Source organism: Pelobates fuscus, chromosome 2, assembly GCF_036172605.1.
Source record: "Pelobates fuscus isolate aPelFus1 chromosome 2, aPelFus1.pri, whole genome shotgun sequence".
NCBI classification, from domain to species: Eukaryota; Metazoa; Chordata; class Amphibia; order Anura; family Pelobatidae; genus Pelobates; species Pelobates fuscus.
This window is the reverse complement of record NC_086318.1, coordinates 294,454,641-294,478,420: the sequence shown is the minus strand read 5'-3', so window position 1 is coordinate 294,478,420 and position 23,780 is coordinate 294,454,641.

The window sequence follows — 23,780 nt, the reverse complement described above, 5'->3', positions numbered from 1 at the left end:
TCAATAGTTACATACGCTATATATAGTTGTTATGCGTAAATGCACTATACACTCTACATACATTGTATACATCTAAACATATATACACCATATATCCTGTGTATTCTATATACAATCTGCAATGTATAGAGGTATACACCAAATATACAATATATATACTACATTCAATAGTTATGTTATGTATAATATAAAGGGTGGGCCAATATTAAGAGTAGGATTTGACAGGTAAATAACTTGTTAGTAGTTGAATTTTTCAATTGCAGGTACATATTATAAAAGAGTCTTGGTCAATTCATCATGGGTAATTTCATCCTTTGAGCTGCTAAATACTTCCTGTGGGGATATCTGAAGTTGTTGGTGTATATTAACAAGCCGCGTACACTTGAGCAGATCAAGGAGAATATCCGTGCATAAATTCGAGTCTCTAACATTCGCTTTTGTAATGAACAATTGAATCGAAAGCGTCCAACTTTGTGCGGCGGTAATGGAACTCATTTAATAGACGTCATCTTCCGTACATAGTCAAGCAAATCTTCATACGCTGAGCATTCATTGTATGTAATATCATTGAAATTGGTTCATTCATTAAAAAAACTGTTATTCACCCCTCAAACCCTACTCTGAATTTTGGCAGACTTTAAACTATATATACAATAAAAATACATAAATGCACTATATACTCTACACTTACTCTGCACATAATACGTATTATGTAACTATGCAATCTGCAATGTGCACAGGTATACATCGAATATACAACATATATATTTATATATACTACACTCAATAGTTATATACTCTGTATATACTTGTTATGCTTAAATGCACTATACACTCTACATGCACTATGCTCATATATACACCATATATCCTGTGTATTCTATATACAATCTGCAGTGTACACAGGTATACACCAAATATACAATATATATACTACATTCAATAGTTACATACACTGTATATACTTGTTATGCTTAAATGCACTATACACTCTACAAACACTACATACACGATATACATATATACACCATATATCCTGTTTATTCTATATACATTCTGAAATCTATAGAGGTATACACCTACTATACAATATAAATACTACATTCAATAGTTATATACTCTATATGTTCTTGTTATGCTTAAATGAACTATACACTCTACATGCACTATACTCATATATACACCATATATCCTGTGTATTCTATATACAATCTTCAATCTATAGAGGTATACACCTACTATACAATATAAATACTACATTCAATAGTTATATACTCTATATGTTCTTGTTATGCTTAAATGCACTACACACTCTACATGCACTATGCTCATATATACACCATATATCCTGTGTATTCTATATACAATCTGCAGTGTACACAGGTATACACTAAATATACAATATATATACTACGTTCAATAGTTACATACACTGTATATACTTGTTATGCTTAAATGCACTATACACACTACAACACTACATACACTGTATACATATATACACCATATATCCTGTTTATTCTATATACAATCTGAAATCTATAGAGGTATACACCGAATATACAATATATATACTACATTCAATAGTTACGTTATGTATAATATAAAGGGTGGGCCAATATTAAGAGTAGGATTTGACAGGTAAATAACTTGTTAGTAGTTGAATTTTTCAATTGCAGGTACATATTATAAAAGAGTCTTGGTCAATTCATCATGGGTAATTTCATCCTTTGAGCTGCTAAATACTTCCTGTGGGGATATCCGAAGTTGTTGGTGTATATTAACAAGCCGCGTACACTTGAGCAGATCAAGGAGAATATCCGTGCATAAATTCGAGTCTCTAACATTCGCTTTTGTAATGAACAATTGAATCGAAAGCGTCCAACTTTGTGCGGCGGTAATGGAACTCATTTAATAGATGTCATCTTCCGTACATAGTCAAGCAAATCTTCATATGCTGAGCATTCATTGTATGTAATGTCATTGAAATTGGTTCATTCATAGAAAAACTGTTATTCACCCCTCAAACCCTACTCTGAATTTTGGCAGACTTTAAACTATATATATAATAAAAATACATAAATGCAATATATTCTCTACAATATATAAATATTTATTTAATGCACATTAATACACTTTTAACACCATTGACTTTATGTATTTACACTCTTTATAGTTTATAAATATATATATATATACACTCTCAATTAACTTTATACATATTTACTATATATACAATGTAAACGGTATACACACATACATAATTCTATAGAATTATATTCTCCATATAGCAAGGCAGTAAGGAAAGTCTGCATTATATTCTTAATTAAGAAGGTGGGAAATACCCACAATGCACTTTCCTTACCTTCTCTTACTAATCTTTCTCGCATCCTTAACGCACTTAAGCTCTTCATATATGAGACCATCTTGAAAATGAATCCATGTAATATCCTTCCCCTTCTTCTTGATCCACCAGTCTCTCTTTGGCCCAGATTTTGATGAACATGTAGGACCCTCTGATTGGTGTTTTTAAACATTTCATCAAGCCTGGCTTTAGGTTGTCCTCCTTGGCCCTTGACACTAGCTGTAAACAAGACAACTCTAGTTGATTTGAGCATTCTGATGTTGCTATGACTACTTTTGGTTTCATATCAGTGGCTATAAATTATGTCATAAACGGTTTTCTGTTGCACAGGGAAAGTCAATGCTTCAGTGTCAAGCATGCAAAATGTGCAGTCTATTAACAGTCACTCACTCACTCAATCAATCTGCAATGATTGATATCAATGTAGCATTGATTAATAGATTCCTAAATGGATCCCAGGTACTGATTTCATATCAAGCAATAGTTTTTTTTTTTACTACAGTAGTAGTGTTTCACATTTATCTAAATAAATACTGGTTCTTTCATTTATACTGGGAATAGATTATACCTTTAAATACCCTGCCAGAATATAATGTGACCCTACAATGGTGCCATCCAAGAAATTCCCCATCAGACATACATTAACATTAATATGGGGTCAAAACATATCAAATGTACTTAAAGAAACACTCTAACATTAAGGATACAAACTGTAGCGGAGAGCTGATTTCTCACAGCTTAACTCCACCAATATATCCAGAGGATGCAGGAACAAGTAGTAAATCCAAGAGAATATCCAGCACAATCAGCAGTAAAATCCAATATTATCCCATCACCTTTCCCAATCACTGGACGACACACAGTATCAGGAGTAGAACTAATGTTTAATGGCAACATTCCTTCTTTTATGAGATTCTCCCATGCAAGGGGTTGATTCACATTAATTACACTTTGCACCAATCATACAGACGTTACTTCCCACACATCTCCTCCCCTTAGCTTAACAGATAATATGATTATACTGTACATACTTTTCCCCACTTTCCAGATGTACCCCAAATATGTGTGATATACCTTTAAAAATGGTACACCCCCCCTGTAGCCCTGATCTGGATGAGCAACATATCCAAAAATCACCCAGATCAGACCAGGGGTTCGGGAGTTATGGGAAGGTAAAGTTTTGACCGACCGCATGGCTGAAGATGCCGAAATTAGTACCATGAAATCTGGCCCTGCGGTCGGTCTCTATTTGGGCCCCAAAACTCCCGAAAGGCTATGCCACACATAATTGACTTGGTAACCGGATGAATCCCTTAGTTCGTTGGATTCAGCCTACCGAATGCCGGGCCGTTCGTGAGATATTTTCTGTACTTTCTGCCGTCCTGGAGGTCTTAGCGGTGTTCGGCTAGTCTAGTGTCCGTTTTCAGTTCCAGACACTCGACGACCAAACACCGCTGTTCGTGGGGTTAAGATGGCCGCCGCCACGTGTTCGGCTGCCAAAATGGCAGCCACTTAGGGGATACAGCAGTGAATTCGTATAAACCAAGAGAATGAGAGAAACGAGGAGGGAGGTAAATTGCATGATTAATGTACATCAGGGTGGTTCGTTTGTTCGGTACTTTGTTCGTATACCGAACAAAGTATGCCCATAGCTGGTGCAATGTCAGTCTGTATAATCCAGGCATGTAAAACCTCAGCAGTGCCAACAAATAAAACGAAAGATGGGACAGCCAAAAAGGGGTTCCGCTACACAAACATTTGGTTGCTTCATCTAAGTGTTGCTTCTAAGTGTGTGTCTAAGACAGAAGCTTCAACTGTCTCAGAGTTGTGCTAAGAGTTTTCTTTTTTACTGTTACAGGTAAGATTCATCTGTAGGAAAAGGTTACTGATTGCACAAGGTGTGATTTCCTGCTGGTAATTATAAGGCATTTGATTTGATTAGGTAGCTACTTGCTATTGATTGCTGTTTAAATTAGCTATTGTTTGCAAATAAGCAGAGGCCTACCCAGGTGTTAAACATTCCTAGTGGGAGGTGATTTTAGGAGTATATAAGAGTTGTTGTCATTAGCTTGGCTAATATACCTTGGTTGCTTCATCTAAGTGTTGCTTCTAAGTGTGTGTGGTTGGAGATATTCTGGAGGTAATAATAATAATAATATTATAAATTTAAATTATTTACCTCATTGGAATGGCAGACTTAGTTCAGTGTAATAGTTGCTATGCATTTGTTTCGCGTTCCACTTTTTGGAGGTTTGGTTGTTGTCTAATCTGTAGACAGTTCTCTATCTTGCGGCAGGAGATTGTATTTTTGAAGTCTGAGATTTGTAAATTATCTGGTAAACAAACTCAGGCTGGAACTGCTGCAAAGCCACTGCCGCAGAGACATACTAAGAATGGCAGATGGATTACTGTAGGATCTGGTAGACTTAGAGTTGTGGATAAAAGGCATATTGCACAGTCTGTTGCTCTACATAATTCATTTTCTGCACTTTCAGAGTGTAATGGTGTCATGGAGACAGACACTGAGGGTAGTGGTGTTGTGGAGAGAGGCACTGAGGCTAGTGGTGTTGTGCTAGGCACTGAGGCTAGTGGTGTTGTGCAGAGAGGCACTGAGGCTAGTGGTGTTGTTGAGAGAGGCATTGAGGCTAGTGGTGTTGTTGAGAGAGGCATTGAGGCTAGTGGTGTTGTGGAGAGAGGCACCGAGGCTAGTGGTGTTGTTGAGAGAGGCATTGAGGCTAGTGGTGTTGTGGAGAGAGGCATTGAGGCTAGTGGTGTTGTGCAGAGAGGCATTGAGGCTAGTGGTGTTGTGCAGAGAGGCATTGAGGCTAGTGGTGTTGTGCAGAGAGGCACTGAGGCCAGAGGTGTTGTGGAGAGAGGCACTGAGGCCAGTGGTGTTGAAGACTATGGTGAGGCCTAATAGAAAGCAGTTGTTGTTGGGGGATTCCATCATAAGAGGTGTGGAGATGGACAATGGTGGTCTTGTGAGGTGTCTTCCTGGAGCTACTGCTCACAGAGACAGGAGACATATCTGTAATATTGTTAAGCAAGCAAAGCAGGAAGGGGAATTGGATGTACTTGTCCATTTAGGGACAAATTACTTGGCTTGCAATGAGGTTTCAGAGGTTAAGGAAGTTTTTAGTGTTTTTGCCAATGCTATACGGCAGGTTGCTTCCACACTGTCATTCTCTCAAGTTCTGCCTGTGCATAACACTCAGAATGACAGGCGGATGCGTATTAGGGACTTTAACTTGTGGCTTGGTGAATGGTGTCGGGAGCAAGGATTTGGCTTTATTGCTCATGGTAGCTCTGTTTGGAATGGAAATAAACTTTCTCAAAAGGGAACACATGTTCTCAGTGAGCAGTTCAGAGGTTTTGCTAGGATGTATTTAAACTAGGAGGGGGGGGGGGGGGCAAAAGGGTGATAAAACATCAATCCAATTGTCCCCCAAAACAAGGACAGAAGGTGCCTGTAGCAAGTGTGTTAAAAAATGATAAGCTTAGAGTCATGTCTACAAATGCTCGCAGTTTAAGGAATAAGATCCATGAACTTGTGGCAATAATGGCAACTGATAGTGTAGATTTAGTCGCTGTTACTGAGACATGGTATAATGAGAAAAATGACTGGGACACAGCAATACCAGGGTACTCTTTATATAGAAAAGACAGGGAAGGCAAGAAAGGGGGAGGGGTGGCCCTGTATGTGAAGGATAGCATAAAATCTAGCCTAATAAAGGTTAGTGAGGCGAACATAGAGTCCGTTTGGGTTACGTTAGAATTTGGTAATCACACAGTAACTCGTGTAGGTGTGATTTATAGGCGCCCAAGAAAAAATGGAAGAGTTAGATAATCTACTAGTTGAAGAAATAGCTAAAATGACAATGAAGGGGGAAGTTATCATCATGGGTGACTTTAATCTTCCTGATGTGAATTGGAAAACAAAAATAGCTACTTGTGCCAGGAGCACACATATTCTAAACTCCCTACTGGGATTGTCTCTAAAACAAGTCGTTGAGCGGAGGGGGCGTGGCCTGACCGGTCAAGGGAATGGACGTGTGAACGATCAGCTTCGTGAAAAACACCCGCATTACAGCGAAAAACTTAGCGTTTATCGAGTGAAAAGACCCGACAGATACTGCCTCGCCCAGCCTAGACACTATGGCACAACGTATGTTCAAAGGCTAAGCCTAAAGAGACACAATCGCTGCAAATTGCAGCCATGGCCTCACCGCCACGCCGTGCGCAAGATGGCGCCGACAGGCCTACCTCCCCGGCCTCGAGCTCAGGACGGAGCGACGTCACATCTATTTCTCACCGGGAAATACCGGCCACAGAATCCGCCATACAAAGAATGCTGAACAGCCTCCAGACATCCTTGAGAGCGGATTTTACTCTAATAGCGAAAGAAATTAGAGATGATGTCAAGGTGCTGGGGGAGAGAATGGACTATATAGAAACCAAGACGGAAGAAATCATAACCGCACATAACAATGTGGTAACCGCATATGACAACATGGATGCTAGATTGACTTCTATCTACGCCAAAATAGCCGACCATGAAGATAGAGACAGGCGGAACAACGTACGCATCCATGGCATCCCGGACAGCATAGGCCCTAACGAACTGGGCAATTATGTATGCCGTATTTTTCACCTCTTGGCGCCAGACCTGCCAATCACCGCATTACTGCTGGACAGAACACATAGACTACCCCGACCCAAACATCTTCCTCAATCCGCCCCGAGAGACACTATAACTCATATATTATTATACCACCAAGGAAATTATAATGGCGGCTGCCAGGAAAAAACCCGCACTCCCTGAAGAATATAGCAAAATCCAGTTATACACGGATCTCTCCGCACACACATTGAATGCTCGGAGGAATTTCGCCCCTATAACCAGCGCATTGAGAACGGCGAATATTCTCTACAAATGGGGCTTCCCTGCACGAATTATCATCAGATGGAATGGCGTTGAGAGACACATCACCAACTTAGAAGAGGGGAAACGAGCTCTGGCTGAATGGAATATCCCAGTGACTGAAAATGGAGGGTCCACGCCACCAACATCCACCCCACAACACATTACCACAGTGACAACCTCACAGATGAAAGTCACTCACGACTGGGCCACAAGCACGAAAATCAAATGACTCTTACCACACTTGCAATTTGGGACTGTACATGCCAACCTTGGCGGCAAAGAGCCACGACAAGAGGGAGTCAGGCTCTGGGGATAAGTACCTTACCACATGTTTTACCTTCTAATGCTCATCCTACTGCATTTTACTCTCTTTATTTCACCTAATCTCTTTATTTTAACTATTTTCTTAAGGTCAATACTGGTTGCCTCCCCCTGTTATATGTGTTAGCCTTTAAGGACCTTTCTGAACTGGGGCACGGAGATGTATAGTGTTGGGAGTGTGGAACTGCCACTAAAGCATAGCAGCTCCATACCTTTCTGTACAATAGTCACCCGACGCCAATAGACGTCTTCCCATCATACCCTCAGAGGTGGCTATCAATATATATACCAATATACCTAACCTCCTAGGCCCGCAAGATTTAAAACATACTTGAATATGATGGTTACCCACCAGTACCCTTCCCTGTAGTCGGGAACTACCGTGATGGTATAAGAGATCAGACACCCCGCTAGGGCCACACCGATACAACGCCCATACCTACGTGTCTGGCCGCTGACAAAACATGGCCGACCGACCCACAGCCCCTATCCTCTCAAAAGTGTTGTCAACAGCGGAACCACGCTATTTTATCTACTGTAACCCAGACTATTACAAGGTTTTATGTATGAATGTATAGGGAGCAGTGACATGCCTCAGACTGATAGCAATATTATCACAAGTGACACTGTGCACACTTCGCTCCAGTGAATGTCCAGAGTCTTAGCGGACCCACCTAGCAATGCACTCTGGAAGGATACTTCATATCATTTGTGTTATACTTTCCTTTGTACTCTTTAATCTTTATTCTTTTTTACACGTAGAGTATATTTGACTCCAGGCCATAAGCCCATTTATGAGTGCTAACACTCCAAAGATACTTCTTATTTCATGTGCTGGGCCATATTACGAAAGCTCAGGAAGGCAATAGAGGTTCCCTGTGTACTATCAAGACGGCCGCCTGGGCATGGGAACTCCTACACGTGGGGCTTCCTGTGGCAAACCTAGCCACTTCTGAGCTATATGCAGTATAGGTTGTCCGTAGGCTGAATGTATGATGTGTTCCGTTAAATGTATATGTATCGTGCTATGGCCGTTCACATGCTGACAGCCGTACGCTGCCAGCATACAAGCATTCGTACGACGAAACACGGCTATCCTGGCCGTTCGCCGTACGAATACTGGCTCCCCAGGTCGACCACACATTCCCAAGTCGTGTGGTACCAATTAACCGATTGCAACATTGTTGCAATCGGTAATTAAGGGCTCTCCTAGGTGGCCGTCGATCCACTACCGACCATGCGGCGGTCGGCCATCTTGGATCCTTTGTCTCTGCAGCGGTGTTCGGTCGTCGAGAGCCTGGAACTGAAAAACGGCTACTCGATGATCCGAGCACCGCTGGACTTCCAGAGCGTTCGGGAGTTCCGCGTTCGGTACATTATGTGTCCCGTACTTAGACCAACTTCCATGTTTAAATGTATTAGGTGAGGCGTTCGGTCAATTCAGTTGGGATCGGAGCGGTATTCTCCCAAAGTGTGCGCTCCGACCCCAGCTATCTACCGAACGTTCGGTTATTCCAAAGTACCGAATATTGTGTGAATTATGTATTTTAAAGTCAATTGTCGGTTTTGCTGCACGAGGGGATAATCCACTTAATCGTCCATTTTAGTGGGAGTATCCTTCTCGTGCAGCAATGCCTGTTGGGAAAGTCACAATGCATGTTGGGGGAAAACCCCTGGATTATCTGTGTGGAAACCCCTTGCATGGGGAACTGTATAAATATGCTGCTTGTGAATAAACCGAGTTAGTTGACTCCCAAACTGTGTTTCGTCCGGTTATTGGGAGGATTGGGGATATTGCCTTGCTTTCTACTCTGACTGTGGATTTCCTGAGGATACCAACGGATATCGGATATTATTATACTGCATTCCGTTACAATTGGTGGCAAGCGACGGGATCCGAACCTTACAGCCGAAAAGCAGCGTTCGTGTAAACTGGAACTACCGAACAAGGAAAGCAAGGGCAATTCGTATGGAGATTGACTATGCCATACTGAAACAACAGACTTTAAAAGAGCTACTGGAAGCCAGGGGCAAGATAGCCAGCAACAAATCGAAGGCTGTGCTGATCGCTGAACTGATGGAAGGAGACAGAGCCCGCAGCGCTACTCCTCCACCAGCCATGGAAGAGACCCCATTCCAGAAAGAGCTACGAACCAGGTTGGAGTTTCTACCGCAACCAGTACCGTTGGAAATATTGACCGTGATGGTATCGGATGTACAGGATTATCTGATGGCGACCCGCACCCCTGAGACACCGCCTAGGGCAGAATCTATTACTGCCTCCACCTATGGACCGGTAAAACCCAAAGTCCCACATCACGCATTTAAAGCGTTTTGTGAAGAAAAGGACGAAATTGATGGGTACTTACAGGATTTTGAGCGGCTGTGCGATTTGCACGATTTGGAACCCGCAGTATGGGTGCCGCTACTGGCAGGCAAATTATCGGGTAGGGCAGCTGAAGCCTACCGTGCTGTACCTCGAGAGGACAGCAAAGATTACCCTAAAGTAAAGAGGGCGATCTTGGAGAGGTATGCTATTACCCCAGAGGCATACCGGCGCAAGTTCAGGGGCTTGCGCAAACCTGAGAAAGATTCTCACGCAGAGTGGGCGCACAAGCTGGATCAAGCATCGCAAGGATGGATACAGGCCAGCAACGCTACTAATATGGAGGAGTTGCGACAGCTTATGCTACTGGAACAGTTTTTTAATGGTTTGTCCCCAGAAGCACAAGAATGGGTGAGAGACCGTAAACCTCTCACCCTACCCGAAGCCGCTAGATTGGCGGATCAGCATTTTGATGCCAGGAGACATCACGGATCACAGAATAAGACTCTCCCTCGGATTACAGGGCCACCCAATAATTTTGCTCCTACCGGCCCCACCGTACCCCTGCACAGGCCAGCACTGAATACTCCACCACCCCCCTCCCGATACAACGGCCGGGCTAACATTCAGTGCCACACCTGCAAAGAGTGGGGACACATTTCTCGGGAGTGCACCCAAAACCGGAGCCGGCAAGCTTGGAATCAGGTGCGACAAAATTTGGCACCAAGGGCTGCTGCGCACCTTTACCAGGTAGCACCCGTCACCCAAGAATTGCTGAGCGCTCAAATTGAGGAGCCTCTAGGGGTGCTCCACGAAGTAATGTCGGTCCGAGCCACCGACAACCGACAACATCATCGGCAGCTAGTAACCCTAGAGGGGAAAGAGGTACAAGGGCTCCGGGATTCGGGAGCCACTTTAACTTTGGTTGCACCACATTTGGTACCAGGCGCAACCCACACTGGCGGTTCAGTGGCAGTACGGGTGGCCGGGGGAGCAGTATACCGGCTACCGACTGCCAAAGTACACTTGAATTGGGGTGTGGGAGAGGGGACTGTGGAAGTGGGGCTTATGCAGAATTTACCTGCAGATGTTGTGCTGGGGAATGACTTAGGCCAAATGACTTCCGCTTTTATCCCCCAGGCTCCCTACCAGGAGGCACACCCCGTAACCACCCGGCAACAGGCTCGCACCACGGCTACACCGATACACTCTGAGGCTCAGGTAAGAGACCATGTTCCCCAACCGACCCCCATGCCCTGGGATACCCCGACTACCTTTGCGACCGAAGTCCAGACCGATCCCACCCTCCAAGTATATAGGGACCGGGCACAAACAGACCAAGCCGGGCTAGAGGGGGAACGGTACATCTGGGAGAAAGAGTTGTTATACCGTGTCACGACAAAAGATGTGGGGGGGTCTGTCACCCTGACTAACAAGCAGCTAGTGGTACCGCAAAAGTATAGGCAGGAGCTGCTTAGAATCGCTCATGACATCCCCTTGTCAGGACACCTAGGGATGACCCGTACCCGATACCGCTTAACGCATGCCTTCTTCTGGCCCGGGATCTCTCAGGATGTGCGCCAGTATTGCACCTCTTGCGACGTCTGCCAGCGAGTAGGTAAACGAGGGGATAGCCACAAGGCCAAGCTATGTCCCCTACCCATTATCGCAGAACCCTTCAGCCGAGTAGTGGTGGATATAGTAGGGCCCCTGCCAAAACCCAGTCCCTCTGGCAAAAGATACATTTTAACGTAATGGATTACGCCACCAGGTACCCCGAAGCCGTGGCCCTCACTAATATCCATGCTGAGACCGTAGCGGAAGCGTTAATGAAAGTGTTTTCCCGGGTAGGGTTTCCCCAAGAGATAATCTCGGACCGAGGTACCCAATTTACGGCCGAAGTTACCCAACATATGTGGAAGGTATGTGGCATTAAGCCAATAGTTAATTCCGCCTACCACCCCCAGTCCAATGGGCTATGTGAGAGGTTCAACGGAACGTTGAAGCAGATGCTTCGGACGTTCGGGGAGACCCACAAGGACTGGGAGAGGTTTCTGCCTCACCTACTCTTTGCTTATAGAGAGGTTCCCCAGGAGTCGACAGGATTCTCCCCGTTTGAGTTACTATTTGGGAGAAGGGTGCGGGGACCCTTGAACTTGATTAGGGAACATTGGGAGGGAGAGAGTACTACCAGCGAAACCCCTATCATATCCTACGTACTGGAGTTCAGGGACCATCTGGAGGCGCTCACTCAGGCTGTACACACCAACCTCCAGGCGGCCCAGCAACGACAGCGACGCTGGTACGATAGAGGAGCCCGAGACCGCAGCTTTCAGGTGGGACAGAAGGTTTTAATTTTAAAACCCGTCCGCACAGACAAGCTGCAGGCCATCTGGCAAGGCCCATACCAGGTAGTGGAGCAGCGATGCGACACTACCTATGTGATCGGCCCCTGCTCAGGGGTAGGGAAGAGACGCATGCTCCACGTGAACATGCTCAAACCCTACCATGAGAGGATCGAGGATGTGACGGCAATATGTGCCTCCTCCTCAGAGGATCAGGAGAACCTACCCTTGCCTGACCTACTAGAACCCGAGGCACCGATAGAGCCCTCCCAGGGAGTTCAGCTGGGGGAGCGGCTCAGCCCCCAGGAGCGTGCCCAGGTACAAGCGCTGATCGAAGCCAAAGGAGCTACCTTCTCCAATTTACCTGGTTACACTCCACTAGCCACCCACCGAGTAGACACCCTGGGACAGCTACCTATGAGACAGGCTCCATATAGGGTTCCAGAATCAGTCCGTACCCATATGAAAGCCGAGCTAGATGAGATGCTACAGCTAGGGGTTATCGAACCCTCCGATAGCCCCTGGGCATCGCCGGTAGTCTTGGTACCTAAAAAGGATGGCACCACCAGGTTCTGTGTCGACTACCGGAGGCTAAATGACAAAACGGTGTCTGATGCCTACCCGATGCCCCGGATAGACGAGCTGTTAGATAAGATGGCACGGGGCCAGTATCTCACTACCATTGACTTGTGTAAGGGATACTGGCAAATTCCGCTAGCCGATGACGCCATCCCCAAGTCGGCGTTTGTCACTCCGTTTGGCCTGTACCAGTTCAAGGTCATGCCTTTCGGAATGAAAAACGCTCCGGCTACCTTTCAGCGGATGGTAGATCGGCTACTGGACGGGTTCCAGGAGTATGCCTGTGCCTATCTAGATGACATAGCCATCTTTAGCCAGACCTGGGAAGACCACCTACACCATATAGGGGCGATACTAGATCGTATTGGGGAGGCTGGGTTAACGTTAAAGCCTAGCAAGTGTCACATAGGTATGGCTGAGGTGCAGTATCTAGGACACCGAGTAGGGTGTGGGCAACAGAGACCCGAGCCAGCCAAGATTGAGGCCGTAGCAAAGTGGCCTACCCCCAGGACTAAGACTCAGGTGCTGGCGTTTCTAGGGACGGCCGGCTACTACCGGAAGTTTGTTCCCGACTATAGCACCCTGGCCAAACCCCTAACAGACCTGACTAAAAAGAACCTTCCCCGACAGGTTGTCTGGGCCCCAGAGTGTGAGCAGGCATTCCAGCAACTAAAACGGCTCTAACTAATGCTCCTGTGTTAACTGCTCCTGATCCAACTAAAAGATTTCTTGTTCACACAGACGCTTCAATGTTTGGATTGAGGGCAGTACTAAGCCAAGTGGGAGCCGATGGCGGAGAACACCCCGTAGCCTATTTAAGCCGCAAGTTGCTACCGCGTGAAGTGAGCTACGCTGCCATCGAGAAAGAATGCCTGGCCGTGGTGTGGGCCCTCAAAAAGTTACAGCCATATTTGTACGGACAACCTTTTTCCTTACTCACAGATCACAACCCGTTAGTGTGGCTAAACCGTGTATCTGGAGACAATGCCAGGCTGCTGCGCTGGAGTTTGGCGCTGCAGCCCTTTGACTTTACCATTCACTATCGGCCCGGAAAACAAAACGGTAACGCTGATGGGTTATCCAGACAGACTGAACTCGAGAAGTGATCTGTGAGTACTCTCCCGGACATCCCCAAGCCGATCCGTTGGGATCAGACTGTGTATGCCGGCTTGGTTCTGGGGGAGCATTGTGGCAAACCTAGCCACTTCTGAGCTATATGCAGTATAGGTTGTCCGTAGGCTGAATGTATGATGTGTTCCGTTAAATGTATATGTATCGTGCTATGGCCGTTCACATGCTGACAGCCGTACGCTGCCAGCATACAAGCATTTGTACGACGAAACACGGCTATCCTGGCCGTTCGCCGTACGAATACGGGCTCCCCAGGTCGACCACACATTCCCAAGTCGTGTGGTACCAATTAACCGATTGCAACATTGTTGCAATCGGTAATTAAGGGCTCTCCTAGGTGGCCGTCGATCCACTACCGACCATGCGGCGGTCGGCCATCTTGGATCCTTTGTCTCTGCAGCGGTGTTCGGTCGTCGAGAGCCTGGAACTGAAAAACGGCTACTCGATGATCCGAGCACCGCTGGACTTCCAGAGCGTTCGGGAGTTCCGCGTTCGGTACATTATGTGTCCCGTACTTATTCGGTACTTTTAGACCAACTTCCATGTTTAAATGTATTAGGTGCGGCGTTCGGTCAATTCAGTTGGGATCGGAGCGGTATTCTCCCAAAGTGTGCGCTCCGACCCCAGCTATCTACCGAACGTTCGGTTATTCCAAAGTACCGAATATTGTGTGAATTATGTATTTTAAAGTCAATTGTCGGTTTTGCTGCACGAGGGGATAAACCACTTAATCGTCCATTTTAGTGGGAGTATCCTTCTCGTGCAGCAATGCCTGTTGGGAAAGTCACAATGCATGTTGGGGGAAAACCCCTGGATTATCTGTGTGGAAACCCCTTGCATGGGGAACTGTATAAATATGCTGCTTGTGAATAAACCGAGTTAGTTGACTCCCAAACTGTGTTTCGTCCGGTTATTGGGAGAATTGGGGATATTGCCTTGCTTTCTACTCTGACTGTGGATTTCCTGAGGATACCAACGGATATCGGATATTATTATACTGCATTCCGTTACACTTCCTATGAGTAGCCGGTCATCACAGACAATACTGTATTATCATGCTCCTCTAACGGAATTGACTTACTTGCTCTCCAAGTTCTGAACCCTTAACCACGGAACAGGACAAAAGGTACCTTCTCGACCTATTAGGGTCACCCTCTCCCACCCCGACTAGCGGGTTTTCTCAACCCCCCATGTAAGGGCTTCAGTGCCCATGAACATCCGGAAAATCAGGTCCTATACTACGGACCTCTGTTATGTATATAGTTGGTTAAATACCCTTTTGTTATCTTCCCCCTACGACATCCTTACCCCCTCCAAGGCAAATGTATATCACTTTGAATATTTGAGTATGACATTTATCTACACCAATCAGCTCATCTTACCACATACAGCCGTATTAATACATCAACCCATCATCTGTCCTAAATGACGCTTAACTTACTCTCAATAAATGCCAAAGGGCTCAACTCACCTCATAAACGCCGTATGGCATTATTGGAAGCACAGAAACAAAAAACGCACATAGCATTTTACCAGGAGACACACTTCCAGACTCATAACCTTCCTAAATTTTTCTCCAGACACTTACCAATAGGGTACCACTGCACTTATAAGAAAAAGAAAAGAGGTGTCTCTATTCTACTCAGTAGGGAGATTGCCTTTCTGTTGATAAAAAAAGTAAGCGATAGAAAAGGTCGCTATCTCCTGTTGCAATGCATAATAAATAACGTGCAGTACACATTGGTTAATATATATGGCCCGCCTAATAACCATCATACTTTCCTAGACCAAATTTTGACGTTAGCAAATGCTCATAAATTTCGGAACTGTTATAATCGGAGGCGACACAAACTTCATTCTAGACCAAAACCTAGACAAGACCTCCTCCTCCAAGATTTCAGACAACACCACAAAAGAAAGAACACGCTCCATTTCCCTTCTGGAGAATACCTTACAAACACACGGGTTTATTGATATTTGGAGAACTCTACATCCCTTAGTTAAAGACTATACATACCACTCCTTAGTTCACGGCTCGTACTCCAGAATTGATCGATTCCTCACTCCTCCCTCACTCACACCGCAAATAGCTACAGCAGACATAGGCACCATCACTTGGACAGATCATGCCCCTATCATACGGAAACTTACAACGCAACACCCTACTAGTGGGAACCGCACCTGGCGATTGAATGATACTCTCCTGGCCGACCATAAACTGGTAACACAAATCACTAAAGAAATAAACACTTATTTTAGCTTAAATGACACTGGAGAGATAGGTATAGAGACCATTTGGCAAGCCCATAAGGCGGCCATAAGGCGCCCATAAGGCGGTCTTACGAGGCCAACTCATTAAACACGCTAGCCACAATAAGAGACTCCGGACACAGGCGTACATTGACATACACAAAACACTAGCTAACCTCACTCGTACTAACAAAGTAGCACCTTCACACACCATCACACAACAAATTCATTAACTACAGACGAACCTGAAAGACATGGAGCTGGAAAAAACAACTTATTTAATGTCGAAATTGAAACACAAATTCTTTAAAGACGGAAACAGGGCAGGGAAAACGTTGGCAGCACAACTCAAAACTAAAACGCTATCATCCAAAATTGCATATCTCACTACAAAACAAGGTGAAAAGATTACTGATCCACAAGCAATTGTGGAAGAATTTAGCCGCTACTACAGCGGCCTATACAACCTAGCGAAAGAGCCTGACTGCCACTCTCCTACACAAACTGAAATAGACATATATCTGTCCGACATCCACCTACCGACCCTCACCCCAGAAGAATGTCAATCCCTACTACAACCCTTTACGTCCCAAGAAATAACAGACGTCATTAGACAGCTACCGAAACATAAATCACCAGGCCCGGATGGGTTTACTTACCTATACTACTATACTTTCCAAGACCTCCTAGTACCCTACCTGACAAAACTGTTCAACCGCTGCTTTCAGGAAGGAACTATGCCTACCGCTATGTTACAAGCTTTCATCTCAACCCTACCCAAACCTGGGAAACCCCCAACACAATGCTCCAACTTTAGACCCATATCACTATTAAACTGTGACACGAAGATTTATGCAAAATTGTTAGCAAATAGGATCAATCCCATTCTCACCCGTATAATCCATAATGACCAGTCAGGCTTTGTTAAAGGAAGGCAAGGCACAGACAATACAAGAAAAATTCTTAACATATTATCCCATATTGACAAGACAAAAACAGAAAGCCTTTTGTTAGCTTTAGATGCGGAAAAGGCATTTGACCGGCTCAATTGGAAATGCATGATTTCAGTTCTACATAAATTTGGATTCCCACGGGAGTTGACCCGAGGCGTTATGGCTCTTTATAAGGAGCCGACAGCTCAAGTGTCCAACTCAGGTTTTACTTCACTGCCATTTAGCCTCTCAAACGGCACCAGGCAAGGTTGCCCGCTATCCCCTCTCCTCTTTATCATAGCGCTAGAACCTCTAGCACAAAGAATTAGGAACGACCCACTCATCTCAGGGATACAGATTGGACATTCACAGTTCAAACTTGCGATGTTTGCTGATGACATTTTAGTTACCATTAGTAATCCAGACACCTCTATGCCACGCCTTACACATCTCCTACGAGATTATGGCAAGATATCATACTACAAGTTAAATCAAAATAAAATGCAAGCTCTGCCCATTCATATCCAGGCACCAGTAGCTGACAAATTGAGACGGACTTACCAATTTGACTGGAGACAGAAATACGTCACTTATCTTGGTGTAAAGCTTGCACACCACCTTATCACTCAACTATGGACCATTATCACATATATGCACCTCCTTCTTCCAATCATGGAAACATATCCCCTTATCTTGGTTGGGTCGCATTAACGTAATTAAAATGATCCTATTGCCAAAAATCCTTTATGTATTTCGTATGCTACCAATCCAAGTACCACCACGAATGCTTAAAACCATTCAATCTATATTATCCCGTTACATATGGGACAAAAAAAAGCCACATCTGCCCATGTCCTTACTCCAACAACAACCGTCTGAGGGAGGGTTAGGTGCGCCTAAAATATCCGCCTATTATGAAGCTGCGATATTAGAATCGGCCATAAGCACACGTTCCAATGGGCAGACATGGAGCACGAAAAAACCAAACCACACTCGCTGTTACACATCATGTGGTCCCCTAAAATACATCGCCCTCCAAAACTCTCGTTATACCCGACCTCCGCATTAATGTTGAAATATTGGGATAAACTATTGTCCACAGTATCAGAAAAGGGGAAATATTGTGCCGAGGCTCCTATTGAAGCATTGACGCACCTGACTCCTTGGTTGTCATTGAAAACCTGGGCCAAATATGGGGTTAGACATATCAAAGACCTGTGCTCATCATACTCCATCGAAGCATTCCCCGATTTACAGAAACGACTTAATCTCCCGAACTCCCTGATATTTCAGTATCTCCAATTAAAAAGTATAATAACCTCCCAAGTCTCATGGCATCATTCGATGCTTCCCCAAAGAGTAAACAGTACAGTTACTATTATATCTAGGTGTCGAAATGCACCGTTAAAGCCTAAATCCCTTTCGATCTGTTACAAATCTATTCTAGAATATCATACCCCCCACTCCTTTCAATTCACACGCCAATGGGAAAGAGAAGGCATCCCTAACTTACCGGATAACACATGGCTCTGAGCTATAAATGCCCTAAAAGGTATTACATCCTGCTTCTCCCATGTAGAAGCACACAAAAAAGTGATTTATAGATGGTACCTTACCCCCCACAGACTGAACCAAATATACCCTAACACGAGTCCCATGTGCTGGAGATGCTCGAGCAACATAGGCACTATGATACATATTTGGTGGGAGTGTACAGAAATTCGGCCGCTATGGTCCAGGGTACAACTAATACTGAACCGAATCCTACAACATGAAACACCCATCACACCCGAGTTAGCACTCTTGCTCCTCTACCCAGCACACTGGGATCAGGCAGACAAAATAATGGCTTCCATCGTGCTTTTAGCAGCACGCCATCTAATATCACAAGGTTGGAAGAGTAATGTGTGCCCCTCTAGAAGGGCTTTAATAGAGAGGGTAAAATTATTCCATAAGTATGAACTGCTTACTGCAGACTCATATAAGAAGAAAAGTCGGTTAAAACAGATATGGAGACCCTGGGCTACTTTCTTGGTGTCAGGGTACCTGAAGCCTCTACCTCTGAGAGAGGTAGAGACTTAGAAGTTTATCCGTCCGGACGGCATGTCTCCTCGGTTCCTCGCGGTTCACCCGGGCTTGCAAACGCCGGCCGCGAGGGAGTCACTTCCTTTTATAGCAGGAGGCCCGGAAGCCAACGTCATGACGCCAACCCGGAACGGCCTGTCACTCAAATCTGTGGAGACGAATCAGGACTCGCCGGAGGCGTGTCTTCTCTCCCTAACCAGGGTATTTAACAGTGTCTCTCTCATTTACTCATTGCCCTGTCGTGGTTCTAGTCTGCCTAGTCACACAGTGCTCTGTTATTCTCTTGTCTTTTGGTTCTGACCCGGCTTTGTTATTTACTTACCTGTCTTTCTGTTATCCTTGACCCGGCTTGTCTCTCGCTTACCTGTCTTCTCGTTCCCTCGACCTCGGCTTGTCACTGACCATTCTATACGTAGTTTTACGTTAAGTCCGGCCATTCTAAGGTCCGGTATACGTATCTGCTACTCTTTGTACTCTGCGTGTTGGATCCCTGACCCGATCCTGACATTACGACAGGGCCATGGATCCTGCAGGTACAAATTGTCAGCTTGGTTCTCCTGATCCTAGGTTTGACGCCATGGAGCATAGGATGGATCAGATGGTACTAGCACTACAGGCGCTGCTATCACGTCCTATTAATCCACCTGAGGAGACGCGTAATACGTCTGTTCCTCCTGTGGGTTCAGGGCTAGAGGTAGTTACTGTAGGTGCTTCTTCCCGAGTTACCCCACCTGTACGTTATGCTGGTTCTCCTGAGAGGTGTCGTGGGTTTTTGAACCAGATCAGTATCCATTTGTAGCTGCTTTTAAAAGAACTTTTGATCCCCCTGGCAGGAAGGTCAATGCAGCCAGATTACTGTTACGCCTTAGACAAGACAACCGAACACTTGTGGATTACGCACTAGAGTTCAGGTCTTTGGCGGCAGAGGTAAAATGGAATGTACAGGCCTATATAGACGTATTTTTAAATGGATTATCCGATGTAATACTTGACGAGGTAGCGACAAGAGAGCTTCCCGAGAACTTGGAGGACTTAATTTCCTTTATCTCTCGCATTGACGAACGTCTAAGGGAGAGGCAGAATACTCGAGATAGAACCAGTAGATCTTCCTTTAAACTAGCGCCATCATTTCAAAGTCCTGAAACCAAATCTCCACAGTTTTCAGAACCTATGCAGTTAGGCCTTACTCGCCTGTCAGAGGAAGAGAGACAGTACAGGAGAAGGGAGGGACTGTGTATGTATTGTGGAGCCAGAGGTCATGTACGTTTGAACTGTCCCAGTCGTCCGGGAAACGCTCGCACCTAAGTTTCTCTAGAGGACAGACCTTGGGTGTTTCGATTTTGTCCTCTACTCATAACTACAAAGAACATAGACTCCTATTACCTGTCTCTTTAACTTGGGAGAAGGGAACCTTAGAGACTATGGCATTGATAGACTCCGGGGCTGCTGAGAGTTTTATCGACCAAAATTTTCTCATCAAACACACTATCCCATCCCAGTTAAGGAAGACACCCTTGGCTGTTGAAGCCATTGATGGTAGACCTTTAGTTGAGCCTGTGATTTTCCGGGAAACCACACCTCTTAACTTAACTACTGGTATTCTACACAAGGAGGAGATATCCCTACTACTCATTTCATCTCCTTCTGTTCCCATAGTCCTGGGATACTCCTGGCTTAAGAGACATAACCCCGTTATAGATTGGAAATCAGGGGAAATAGTTTCGTGGGGTCAGGATTGTCAAGAGAATTGTTTAAAGAAAGTGTCACCTCTCTGTAGTGTTAACGCACTTAATAACGCTACCGACTCTACCAAAATACAGATACCGTCCTTGTATCAAGATTTAAAGGCAGTATTTGACAAAGGAAAGGCTGATACCTTACCACCACATAGGCCTTTTGATTGCAAAATTAATTTACTTTCTGGTACTATGCCTCCCAGGGGTCAGGTATACCCTTTGTCTACGAATGAGAACTTAGTTCTAGAGGAGTATATTCGTGAAAACCTAGACAAGGGGTTCATTAGGAGATCCTCCTCTCCTGCTGGGGCTGGATTTTTTTTTTGTTAAAAAGAAGGATGGTTCTTTAAGACCCTGCATTGACTACCGAGGTCTGAACAAGATAACCATTAGAAATGCATATCCGATTCCCTTGATCACCGAGCTTTTTGATCGATTAAAGGGTTCTAAAATTTTCACTAAGTTAGACCTTAGAGGTGCTTATAACTTGGTGAGAATTCACGACGGACACGAGTGGAAAACTGCGTTCAATACTCGATATGGGCACTATGAGTATACTGTAATGCCTTTTGGTCTCTGCAATGCCCCGGCGGTATTTCAGGATCTAATTAATGAGGTTCTTAGGGAGTTTCAAAATGACTGTGTTATTGTATACCTCGATGATATACTTATACATTCCAGGGATATTGAAACTCACCACGGACAAGTCAGAAGGGTTTTACACAAACTTCTTCAGCATGGCTTGTACTGCAAATTAGAGAAATGCAGCTTTGACCAATTCCAAACTACCTTTCTTGGTTACGTGATTTCTGGAGAGGGGTTTGAAATGGATCCGGAGAAGCTCCAATCCATATTAGATTGGCCTTTACCTAAGGGTCTCAAGGCTATTCAGAGATTTATTGGTTTCTCTAATTACTACAGACGTTTCATTAAGGGATACTCCTCTATCATTGCTCCCATCACCAATATGACCAAACAAGGGGCTGATACTAAGAATTGGTCTACTGAAGCACTTCTGGCTTTTAAGACACTCAAGGAGCTGTTTGCTTCCGCACCAATTTTAGTTCACCCTGATACTACACTACCTTTCCTACTCGAAGTTGACGCTTCTGAGACAGGTATAGGTGCCGTTCTGTCCCAAAGGTTGGGTGTGGATAAACCATTACATCCTTGTGGATACTTTTCCAAAAAATTGTCAGGTACTGAGAGCAGATATGACATTGGTGACAGGGAACTCCTAGCGGTTATCATGGCCTTAAAGGAGTGGAGACATTTATTGGAGGGGACTTTGCATCCTGTTACTATTTTGACAGATCATAAAAACTTATCCTATATTGGAGAGGCTAAACGACTATCATCGAGACAGGCTCGTTGGTCCATATTCCTCACTCACTTCAACTACATACTCACATATAGGCCTGGTTCTAAGAATTCTAAAGCCGATGCCTTGTCTCGCCAATATGAACCTGCTGCCATATCTGAGCCGGTTTTGTCCTCTATAGTACCCAAGTGTAACATTATCGCTAACACTACTCTCAAAATCCACTCTCCGCTGCTTGATCAGATAAGGAGCTTGCAGCATCTGGCACCTAGACTGACTCCTGCTTCTAGACATTTCGTTCCTCCTGAACTCCAACTGGAGCTCTTACAGTGTCTTCACGAGAGTAAGGTGGCTGGTCATCCGGGTGTCCGCAAAACTTATTCTTTGATCTCTAAGGATTTCTGGTGGCCTTCGTTACGGAGGGATATTAAGGATTTTATCGGAGCCTGTGAGGTCTGTACTAAAACTAAACTACCGCATTCGCTTCCTTGTGGCCTTCTACAGCCTCTGGAAGTTCCTGACAAACCTTGGTCCTGTGTGGCGATGGACTTTATTGTGGATTTGCCTGTTCTAAAAGGCACACTGTTATCCTCACCGTAGTTGATAGGTTTACCAAGATGGCACATTTCGTACCTTTACCTAAACTTCCGACTTCTCCTGAATTGGCGGAGATATTTGCTAAAGAGATTTTTCGCTTGCATGGGATACCTTCTGAAATCACTTCTGATAGAGGCTCCCAATTTGTTTCACGTTTCTGGAGATCATTCTGTTCTCAATTAGGCATCAAATTGAATTTTTCTTCCGCCTATCATCCTCAGTCTAACGGAGCTTCCGAACGTACCAACCAGAAGATTGAGCAATACTTACGTTGTTTTGTTTCCGAACACCAGGACGATTGGGTCGGTTTGATTCCTTGGGCGGAGTTTGCGCACAACAATCTCGTTTGTGACTCTACTCATTCAAGCCCCTTCTTCATGAACTATGGCTTTCATCCATCTATTCTTCCCTCGGTTTCGCCTTCCCAAGAAGTGCCGTCGGTTGATGTCCATGTTGCCAATTTGAGGAAGTTGTGGGATCAAACTCGACAAATTCTTCTACACAATTCTATGCTGGTTAAGAAACATGCTGATAAACGTAGAAGGGCGGCTCCGAATTTTGTTCCAGGCGATAGAGTTTGGTTAAGTACTAGGAATATTCGGCTTAAAGTTCCTTCCATGAAATTCGCTACTCGTTATATTGGTCCCTACAGGATCTTGACTCGAATTAACCCAGTGGCGTATCGTCTAGCTCTCCCAGCTGCTTTACGCATCCCGAACTCCTTTCACGTGTCATTGCTGAAACCTCTAATCTGTAACAGATTCTCCTCCACAATCGCCCCTCCTCGCTCTGTTCAGGTGGAGGGTCAGGAGGAGTATGAGGTTAACTCCATTATTGATTCTCGTATCTCCCGGGGGAGAGTACAATA